Raw genomic sequence first — 12,385 nt, forward strand, 5'->3', positions numbered from 1 at the left:
AATTATTAGTAAGTTATAGTGAGTAAAAAAGTGACATAAACCCTCCACTTATGACATGAGCACATTCACATGTATGAATGTATTTATGAATATCTTCATCTATATAGCGCCATTCAGGTACATAGCGCTTCACAGCAGTAATACACGTCACATAATAATTTAACCCATAATGGGAATAAACGCTTGAGACGTAGAAGTAACATTAGGAAAAAGGAGCCCCTGTCCCAAAGAGCTTACAATCTAAATGTCTCCAATAGGCCCACAAGCCAGCCTTTCCCCTTTATGTCTTATCATACAATGCCTTTGGGTTGGCAAATGTTCTTTAAATATGGTGCTGCCAATTGATGTGCACTTTAGTGGCAATTAGTAAAGGTTAGGCTGATTTGATGATCCATTGATACAGATACTCTATTCATTTTATATTGTGTGAGTTTTTGTATATAAACAATTTATATATGGGGGAGGTTTCTTTTTTGCAATTTCTATTTTGTATAAACTTTGTGCACCGCCACTGTACATTTGGGTATGTTGGATATCCTATGACTAAATAGTCTTGAGCCATGTTTGACAACATTCTTTTGTGGTAGTATCCCTCTTGACTAGGGGTATGTGACAGCTAAATACACTCTGTTATGCTGGGGAGGCCTGTAATTTGATATGCACCACTCCACTATGAAGAGATGAATGTTTTTTTCCATGTTTTACTATGGCATTTGTTCTATGAAAATTACCTTGCGTCCAGAACCTGGCGAATAACAAATAACTTGGACCATATTCACTAAGTGGCCCTCCATACAACTTCTGGGACCAGTAGGCACCGATTGGTCAATTCAATGCAATAGCAGTTAGTATGGTCCTTTATATACTGTACTGTAGACCACTAACACAGGGAGGCCTACAAAATATATTTCAGTTGCAGGTATCTTCAACACTTTATGAGTTAAACATAGTTTATTTCCTTCATGTCAAATGGCTGACAGTTTATAAAGCCACAGTGTGCAAATTCCATTCTTATGCTATTTGAAGTAAAAATGATTACTTTGATATCTATTTTGAGGCAGTTAGGAGATAGCTGCTTTAATTATCATTTTTATATGTGGAACTAATGATAAATGATTTTTTAAAGCAGCATTACTTTATCGTCCATGGCCCAGTGTCAAACATATTCCCTGAATATAGCTCTACCTATTATAAAAGCCATAATGTACTCTCACAGTTACTACATCCAAATCACTGATCTAAATTATATTTTGTAAACCCACAGCTGACAAGAAGATGCCATATGCTGAAAGACATCAATAAATATTCTGATTTAAAATGTGAGGTATTTACTGTGAAAATCAGAAGGAAAGGGTGACTATTCTAATTATCTGAGACATGTGAAGTCAATTGTCCCTAATGATTTTAGAATGACAGATTATGAATGAATAGATATTAGGTCTTTCTGCTCTGCTGCACACTGAAGAGTCTGTTGAGGGACAAGTACTTGGACGTGTCACCTTGTGTCTTCAGGGAAAGAAAGGGATGAAAGAATGGGATGAGAATAAATCTCTTCACTGTTCTTGTAGAATTTTTCTTTCTATTGAATCTCATGTGTGAGCTAATTCTACAGCAGTGTCAATAGAAGGCTCTCCTGTATTTTCTTGCAGAGCTCATGTACAAGATGTTGGAGAGAATCTCAATAGAGACCTTTGCAAACGAGTTGACAAAATGTGCAACAGCCCTACAAGTGGGACACAGTCACGTATTTCCTAAATATAAAAAAGTGGGGGTGGTGCCATGAGGTACTTTTACCTTTCTTTGCACAAATCTTTAGCTACCATAGGGGGCTTTATAAAGAAAATTTACACGCACATAAGGTGCTGATTATCAGTCTGACTTACCTGAATAATGGACATCCCACAGAGCAATATCACAACATCTAGGACACGGATTGTTTGCTAGTGTTGGATCACTGTATCAATATACTACACCAAGAGATACGTCTGTAATATTTAAGCATTATTAAGTCTCAAAACAATAATGCCGTAAAAACAGCAAAAGACTAAAAGAAACAAGTAAGAATTACATGTACCATTACATTTTGGAGTTTATGTATTATTGTTATTTGTTATTCGCTGAATGAGTTGCTCAGTGAATAAAGGCATTGGGGCCTATTCACTAAATTTCGATAAGGTCAGTGCATTGCCAGGCGGGTTTGGATTTTCTTACTGCACTATAAGAAATGTGTGTCAAAACGGTATTTACTAAGAAAAATCACAATTTTTTTATAGTGGGGGTAAGAAAATGCAACATCGCACGACTTTGTGTGTTTCCCCCCCCCCCCGAGCCCCCAATACTTATAGCACTACAAACTTGTGTTTGCTTAAACTGCAGCCTGGAAGAGCTGCACGGAGAGAGCTGCATCTCCTTTCACAGCTCTTACAGGTGATCGCGCAGTTTTAATGTTAATTTTAATAACAGAGTATTGAAACGGGGGGCCTCCTTAGCTGAACCGTGTTAATTTCAGCCTCATGAACCCCCTGCTTCCCGAGTTACGAGCCCCATTTGGGATGCCAGTATCTCCTCTGCGTTTAAATGTCCCCGTCACGTGACGCAGGAGATTTAAACAATGCAGGGAGATATCGGCACCAGGAAGGTTGCGGGCGAAATTAACCCCTTCATTGCCTTAGCGGCCTAACCACCCACCCTGGGCCAATTACCCCCATTCACCTATAAATAGAACAAGCCTACTACCCACCCTCTCTACCCCCAACACAGTACAGTAATGGGCAACATCCCTATTATCCAGATCTCGATAATAGCGCATTTGCTCATTAAAAATAAAACATTACCCAGCCAGCATAAAGTAAATTAAAGTTGTACTAACCCCTGCCCTACCCCTCCTCATCTTCCTCTGTCTTCCATGGGCAGCAACATTAAAATAAAAAAACATAATTACTGGCCACTAACCCCTTAATTTCCTTAGCAGTTATTAACCGCTATAGTAATTAAGGGGTTAATCCCCCTTCACCACTACCCACCCGGGAGGCCTAACCACACTCCCTGGGGGAATTACCCCCACCCTCCACACCCTCTACCCATTAATTTGTTACTGTGGTAACCCATGCCCCCAATATTGGCATGGATTGCCACAACGGCAATGAATGGGCAAGCTAAAAATAAAAGAGCCACAAAATAAAACACGCTACATTTAAATAAAAACAAGCATTTGACAATAAAGCCATTGATTGTGACTGGGGTAAACCATTCCTCCAATATGGGCATGGATTGTCACAATGGCAATGAATGGGCAACCTAAAAAAAAAGCCACAAAATAAAATACGTTACATTTAAAAAAAACAACAAGCATTTGACAATAAATTAACGATTGTCACTGTGGTAAACCATGCCCCCATTATGGGCATGGATTGCCACAATGACAATGAATGGGCAACCTAAAAAAAAACATAACAAAAAGTATAATACATTCAATTAAATAAAAACAAACATTTGTCAAAAAATGCATTCATTGTCACTGCGCTTTTCTATACCCAGAAAGGGGCATAGATAAGCACATTGTGAGTAAATGGGCAACCTAAAAAAATATACACAATTAAATAAAATACAATCAATGTGTTTCTTACCTTTGCTGAGATTCACCCTCGTCCTACTCCGGTACCAACTGTTGACCCATGATACAATGCTCAACACTCTGATGGTAAGAAGACCATGATCCTCTGTTGATCGAAGAGACGTTGCTAGTAAGTTCTTTGCTTCTTTTCTTTCTTTTCTTCTTTCTTTTCTTCTGTCTTCTCTTCTTTATAATCCATGGGGGCCTGGAGATGTTGCCCCAACAGCTTCTTGTGCTCAAATGAAATGGGACAGCACTTATATAAGGCATGTGATGTCACACTTAAGTGTAAAATGGTGCAACCCCAATCCGATTGGTTGGTGTGGCATGTAACCGCTTCCATTATTTTAAAGGATTTTACCTCATCAAAAAAGGGAGGGAAGCCAGCCAATAAGGTAGTATATGCTTCCCTCCCTTTAAGATGACTTCACTTGAGCAACAAACAAAAAAAATGGAAGCCATCATAGGGTATACCCACCAAATTGGATTGGTAGATATACCATGTGATGCCTTTACTTTTTTGGAGTTATGTGATGCCATCACAAAGGGAGGGAGGCATGCTACCTGATAAGCTATCTCCCCCCCCCCCCCTTTTGGATGACATCACATCATTTTATATCAGGCTCAAGATACAGCTCTCTTCACTCTGCAGCACCACCATTCATATATTGCATTTCTGATAGTTTGTACTTTGCTCTTATTCTAACTTTATTTTTAGTGCCTAGCACTCTGGCTACTCAACACTGAACTTACAACACTGCCATGCCTCCTCTGCTATTTATATTCACTCTAACCACACTACTTTCCAAATGACACTTTTTTTTCTACAAGGCAATATGTCGTGAACTCCATTCACACTTCCCCATCTCTTTCCTTCTCCACTTCTCAGTTCACATGAACTGCTTTCCCATGACTCCTCTCAGCTCTTAGTCCTGCTCTAAAACCCACCCCTACAAATCCTCCTCACACATCCACTTTCTTATCTTGCTTCTCTTCCTTGCTTCTGGGGACATCTTTCCTAATCCAGGTTCCTTTCTTATTTCTACATGCTCTTGTCCTCGAATCTCACATGCAACCTCACCTCCTTGTGGAATAAACCTCTATAACCTCATACCCATCCTGTCAACCTCCCATCAACCTCCCTCCTATCTTCCTTTCTCCTGTGCCCTTTGAAATGCATGCTTCCATTCTAACAAATTCATCTCTGTACATGACTGTAACTAGTGCTCACCACAAACAGGATTGGACCATGAGGCTGAGGTGGGGAAGTGATATAAACCGACCTACAACCGCGTAACCGCATCCGGAGTGCAGAGCGAAGGTTGTGTAGCCGGATCAGGAAAGGAGAGGTCAGAATGGTCGTTATACTCGCCGTGGTCTGGGGTTGGAGAAGTTGGATGGTCGTTGTGCATAGCCGGGGTCCAGGAGTAGAGAATGTGGGAGTCCAAATACAAGTCAAGGTCAGGGGTCAGAGAAGGCAGCGGTCCGGGTACAATCTGAGGTCAAGGTAACACAAATCCGGTTCTTGACTCCACTATGAGATGCGCCCTCACCTCTCTCAGCCCTGCTACAGATTCTGATACAACTCTGTCCTATCCTTTTCTCTTGATCTACATGTCCCTATTTTTCTCTCCCACTCTCGCCCTTCTAACCCCAGAACCTGGCTAAACTGCCACACTCGTATGCTCCGCTCCTGCACTCCTCTGAATGCCTCTGGAGCTAATCTCATACTCTTGCAGACTTCCTTCACTACAAATTCATCCTATCTTGTTTCAATTCTGTCCTCTCCCAGGCTAAACAAATCTAATTTTTATTACTAATCAATACACACAAATCTAACCCCTGCAGACTCTTCTCTGTCTTTGACTCTATACTCAGACCACCGTCTGTTACCGGTCTTTCTTCCTCTATTTCACCTCAGGAAAAAGAAAGTTTAAGTCAGCCGACTATGAACCTAATTAGTAGTTCTGAAACTAGTATGTGCGGAAGCATAATACTGAGAATGTTACTAAAGCTGTTAGTTCTAATGAATAACAACCAGGCCACCAGCACTTACACCAACATCCGCTTCTGCGGTGCCTGTTACTGCTGCCAGGTCCAACAACATACCTGCCACTATTGTCACTTTCAAAAGGCTTATCCTTCTTGTAACAGTCCAAAAAGCAATTAGGGCCAAAGATGTTCTGACATTGATGTTACTAGAGAGAAAGGGGCTGAGAGAAGCTCTACTACCAAATATGAATAACAAAATCCAACCCCTCCTAAAAATAAATATTAAAGGTGATGCACTCTGGAGCAAAACATGATTAGATACAAAAAAAAGAACAGGTTCCAAAAGCCAGGACCTGCAGAAACTCCAAAGCTGAGCACTCAGGGTTGGTGAAAAATATTACAAAATGTATAATAAGTACCATTGGTCGAATAAAGACAAAACAATGCTAAAATAATTTAAAAAAACATATAAACCCTATTCCAGATCATCTAAATATAGCCATGAATGGTTGCAGAATGCCGGGAGGCTGTTAATTTGTCACACAGCAAAAAACAGCAGCCAGAGATTCTGATACTAAATATGTCAGTAAGTGAAGGATCACAGCAATCACAGAAATCCAGGAGGGGTTAAAAAACCTCTCCCAAATTAAGGGATGGCTACGCAGCTGGAAAGTGATCCCACAGATAATATTAAGCTTTCAATCCCTGGTGGAACAAGAGCAGTGAAGTCATGAATAAAGCGAACAGTTACTACTTGAAAAAGCTGACATAGTAAAATAACAATGCTGTGGCAATTTGTGAACGTGCCTCATAACATAGTATCAGAAGAAGAGTATAGCATGTAGGAAAAAATCTATGCCACGCATGCGTGTAACTGCAACCTGACACAATGAATATCAGGCTAAATGTCCATATGTCCCGATCTGTTTGAGCCCTGTTATAAAACACCCAATCAAAGCGTACCCGCAGAACTCTATAATGCTGCAGCCTCTATAGCATTGTGCTATCAACAGATGCCTGTGTGTGTGCCTGAACTCGGCACGAACAGAAAAGGCCGCTCCCTTTGATGACAAATATGATCAACAGGAGACAGAGCGGGAGATGCAGATCACCCAATATTTCTGTCAGCTAAAACAACTGCAAGAAAAGCCTGGTGTATATAATGAAGCTGCTAAAATTTCAAATCAAAATCAAAAAGGCGGAAAAAGAAAAGCAGTTCTTCACTTACCGTGGAAGGAACAGACACGTCCGTAGATCCTGTGGAGGAAAAAGGGGACCGAGTTGCCCTGCAGCCTAGAGAAAATGGAGAGTTAACTGAATATCCAGAGGGCCCAAGGCAGAAGTCGTGTACCCCAAAGAAGTGTCTGTCCGGTGTCAACAGGGAGGAACCCTCAACTAGTCATCCCAGGGAAGCGGAGCCGGAACCAGTGAGTGACGATCCCTTGACCAGCCCTGAAGACGCCCTGAAAATTGCCAGGCATGACTGTGATCTGCTCTGTGAAGAATTAGGATGAGAGAGAAAAAATAATGCTGAGCTACAGAAGACTGTGCTCGCAATTTATTCTGCAGCCAAGACCGAATTGGAGGATCTCAAGACTGAGCTAGATACTGCAAAGGCTACTATCTCCGCCATGGATGAAAAGCAGAGCCAATCTGATAAAATGGTGGCTACGCTAAAGCGGAAGTATGAGGAGGCACTGAAGCAGATGACAGTCTTCCAGCAAGAGGTTCACACTCTGCGCATAGAGCTTGATGCCTCACATCATGAGACCAACAGCTGCCGAACAGACCTGGAAGTTTCCAGAAAGGAACTACACAGTCTCACTGAGGAGCTGGACATTGCTAAAGAAACTATTGGTAATCTTGGTACAGTTCTCAAAATCTCTCAGAAGGAGCTTCAGACCCTCAACCTAGAGAAGAAGTCTCACGCCAGGAGATTGTCATTCTCAAAGCAGATGTGCATAAATGGAAGGAGGACTGCAAAGAAGCCCTGAAGAATACAGAGACTGAAAAAAGAGAAAGTTCAAGATTAAAAAGAGAAAACTTATAACTGAAAGAAGAAAATTTTCAGTTAACAGAAGAAGTCAAGGAAAAGTTTGACGCAGAGCACCGACTGCAGAACCAACTGCAAGGTCTGCGTACACACCTCCAGTATGCTGAGGAGAAGCAGCAAACGCTACAGGAAGAAAAACTGCAGGCTGCTAAAGAGGTACAAGCGCTGCAGGAACGTCTGAATACCCAGTACGTCCCCACAAAGCAGTATGAGGAGCTAAAGGCCACGCTGCATGTCTTCAGAGCATCGTTGGAAGCAGAGCTTCGATACCAGGTGGCTCTGTATGAGAGGGAGCGTGAGAAGGCTCAGAAACTGGAGCAAGAGCTGGAGAGACAGAGAGACTGTTCCATTCCCTTGAGTCAGTACACCAAGGTGAAAACAGACGCAGCGGCAACCTTGACGACAAAAATTACAGAGCTCCAGAATATGAAGGAGACTCTGATACAGATTCCTCCAATACGGAAAAAGGTATTGGCTCTGCCCAAGCACCAGTATCCCACAGTAACTAATGCCCGTAAGGACAAGGGTACAGTGAGAGTTGGGGACTCCACGCAACTTCAAAACAAAATTACGAAGTTTGAGCCACACAAGAAAGCACTAGCCAAACCTACAGCTGCCCAACAGGCAACAAACAGAGGTAGGAGTGCAGAATCAAAGCCAGAAGAATCCTTAGCTGAAGAAGCTGAACTGGCGACTCCGTGGTGTGGAGAAGCTGCAGAAAGACCACTTCAAGAGCAGAAAACTCTAAGGGCTAGTCCTAACTGCTCTACAACTGTTGCCATACGTTTTGTCTACAAAAAGAGGAGTGCCCGACGCAACAGAAATCTCAAGACCGCGCACGCGATAAAAAGACTTTACGTGGAAAAAGTCCTCCTCGAGCGACTGAGGAGTGCTGATCTCAAGCATCTTCGGGAGGAGACAAAAATAAACTGGATTAGGGCTCCAATCCCAGTGGGACAGAGGGTTCTCTTCCTCCATCCACTCTCATTCAAGTCACAGAGATATCTAGAATGAGAGTGGAAGGATGGGCTTTGGCCGTGGTAAGCCCGAGCTTCCCACAAACATGGGAGGTATGTAACAGGGGACTTATCCCTGTTCAGTAATGTGCCTTTAATCTAGCAGTGTGGTAGTTTATTACTAAACACCACCTGCCTGATTAGATTGTTTACAAAAACCTGTCTGTTCAGACAGGAAGTGACTCTCTTTAGCTCTGACTGAGAGCTGACCTTTGGAGAGACAGAGCAGAGGTTCTTGAGTCCCAGGAGAGACTGACCAAAAGAAACCCAGATCTCTGAAGCTGACCAGTCTTGAGCTCTGCCAGCCACACAGCAGAGCTGATTGCAAGACACCAAATAAGACTTCTAAACCTGGATGCTGATATTTTTCTGTGCACGCACGGGTGCGGTTCCAGGAGAGCAGAGAAGCTTACTCTACAGCAACTAAACAGATACGACTTTCCTTATTAAGAGACTGCTTATATCTGCTTATTTTCATGTTATGTGTTTGGGCTGGGAGAAGCTTAACTAATGGAGATGTGAACTAATTGCAAGGATTTCACTAGAAATACTCCCAAGTGAATGGAAGCTTTGTTCCCCCCCCTGTGTTTGGATAATTTCCTGATGAAAAGGAAAAGGCACAATAAAGCCTATTATAATTTCACATTATAAACGTCTCCAAATTGTGTACCTCTGTGAAGGTCCGTCTACAGTTCCATAACAATCTGTGCCAGCAACATGGAGACGTTTATTTGAGTTTACTATATGCCGATTTTCTCATGCTATATTCTATGTCACAAAAGGTACTTGGGGAACTCCCGTTTAACCCCTGCTATATGGATGCCATCGCGGGTGCAGTATTATAGATTGCTGCGGGGTACGCTTTGATTAAATTCGGCAGAGTCAAAGCTATAATATTAGCTGGATTACATCTGTCTTTATCAATCAACCTGTATATACCTTACTCATATGGGGTGTTTTATAACAGGGCTCAAACAGATCGGGACATATGGACATTTAGCCTGATATTCATTGTATCAGGTTGCAGTTACACGCATGCGTGGCATAGCTTTTTTGCTACATGCTATACTCTTCTTCTGATACTATGTTATGAGGCACGTTCACAAATTGCCACAGCATTGTTATTTTACTATGTCAGCTTTTTCAAGTAGTAACTGTTCGCTTTATTCATGACTTCACTGCTCTTGTTCCACCAGGGTTTGAAAGCTTAATATTATCTGTGGGATCACTTTCCAGCTGCGTAGCCATCCCTTAATTTGGGAGAGGTTTTTTAACCCCTCCTGGATTTCTGTGATTGCTGTGATCATTCATCTACTGACATATTTAGTATCAGAATCTCTGGCTGCTGTTTTGTGCTTTGTAACAAATTAACAGCCCCCCCGGCATGCTGCAACCATTCATGGCTATATTTAGATGATCTGGAATAGGATTTATTTGTTTTTTTTTATAATTATTTTAGCATTGTTTTGTCTTTATTCGACCCATGGTACTTATAATAAATGTTGTAATATTTTTCACCAGGTTCTGTCTTTTGAAACCTGTTCTTTCTTTTTGTGTCTCTTGATGTTACTAGACTCTGAAGAGCTGTTAAAACTGTCAGATGTTGAAGAGGGAGAGGCATCAACATCACATCCAATCATAGGGGCTTGATGACTTTGAGGAGATGGGGGGTTGGACTTGATGATTCATCCGTTCAAATATCACGTGTTATGAATGAGGCGGATTCTGGTGATGAGGATATTGTTGATGCTGTTAAAGACTGTGATTTCAGTGGCACTGGTGGTGCGGGTGGTGTTGGTGCCCGGGCAATGGTGAAGAATATTATGTTTCAGATAAAAGTGATGATACTTTGATCATTCTTCACGGTTTTGAAAATACAGATTCAATGAAAAGTAAAGCGATCAATACAAGCAGTAATAATACTACTAATAATAACAACAACAACCCAGTATGTTCATTATTTAATAAACAGAAGCCATCATCAACATCACATACATTGATGTTTTCTGCCTCCACATCAGCATCAACCACAACACGCTCTGTTACACAGACGACCTAATCATCATCACTACGATTGACAATTGACAAATCATGGTTCTGGTTGTTGTAATGACGATGATGATGATGTTCTTGTAGTGAACCCCCCAGGGCCAACACCCCCTGCACCACAATATAGACAACCACGATTACCTTTACAAGTTCATCCACAAACACCAGTTGCATCTCCCATGTTAATCTCTCAAAGGATCTGGTTACAGCTACAGTACAGGTTGCTTATGTGGAACAGTTGTGAAAAGGGTTAAGCCGGGTACCCATATTAATACCTCTTCTTTAAGAGCTCACATGACCCGTCAGCACCACACAAAGTGGTAGCCAACCTTAGATTGCGATCATAATTCGAAGGAGGGATTGCAACAATTAGCTAACACAGTGTAATGTCACAGGTGGAGATGGAGACAAAAGGTCACCAGCGTCAGTTGACTTACAACGCTCACCCCCAACACAATCACTATTGTCTCATGGTGGCAATGCATTAGATCATGTTGCTTTAGATGAGTTTGGTGTAACAAGGATGATGATAATAAATAGCAATGATGAATATGATGATGATGATGGCGGCGTGGGTGCTAGACATGTTCTCCGGAGCAGCATCAGTTTGTAAAGCAGACATGATGATGTGAGTGCTAATGCACCTACTACTAGTACAAGCAGCCTGATACTGTATGCAGCACCCAATGCAACCGCTGCAGCTCACAGTTAGAAAAGCGCTTGATAAGTTAGCTCTAGTGTTGAATGGCAGATTAGCTAAAATGTTGCCATTCCAATTTGTTGCATCTGAGGGCTTCAGAGAGCTTATGGAAAGTTGCGAGTCATGTTGGACCATCGCAAGCAGATCTTATTTCTCTAACAAGGCGCCTCCCAAACTGTACAGCAAAGTTGTTGCGTCGGTGGATGATGCCCTAGCACAGTCGGAGGGAAGTAGGATGCACCTCCCTTCTGACATGTGGAGTAATGGTCATGGAGGCGGCGACTACCTGACTTTTACTGCCCATTGGGTGTGTTTTACTATTGTCAAACCACAAACGGTGGGGAAAAATAGACAGTCAATGTCTGCAGCAGCAAAACGTTCCGTAGACAAGCCACTTTATGTATGCAGAGTTTTGAAGAAAAGGCACACACAGCTTCTGATGTGTTAGCAAAAATACAGAATGTCATAGTGCGGGAACTAACTCCATGAGCACTTAATATTGGGTTTCTGGTGGGGGATAATGGTTCCAACTTGGTTGCAGCACTTAAACAAGGCAACATGACACAAATTGCTAACTCCCACTCTCCATCCCAGTCCCAGAGCACTAGAGGTTGGGTACGTAGCGGGAATAATAGTTTTAAACTAGGAGTAGCAGTGAAACTAGGCAACATACAGCATGATTGACACACATTCCTTGTCTAGAACACGTACTCTTTAATTAATTGTCATGTTTCCTAGCTCAAAGTTGGAATTTGCATAACATTTATTTGATTGTTGACAGAAAAAAATGTGCTCACTGTAGACAATGGAAAAGGAGAAACACAAGAGCGCACCAAGATAAGAGATATAAAGTGTATTACCAAGTGCTGGCCCATATCCATGTGACAGCCAGTATACACACAAGTGTATCAATTCCGATCACGATTTCAATGACCTAAACGGACAGGCATCCCAAGGACAGC

This window comes from Ascaphus truei, chromosome 2, assembly GCF_040206685.1.
Source record: "Ascaphus truei isolate aAscTru1 chromosome 2, aAscTru1.hap1, whole genome shotgun sequence".
Classification (NCBI taxonomy): domain Eukaryota; kingdom Metazoa; phylum Chordata; class Amphibia; order Anura; family Ascaphidae; genus Ascaphus; species Ascaphus truei.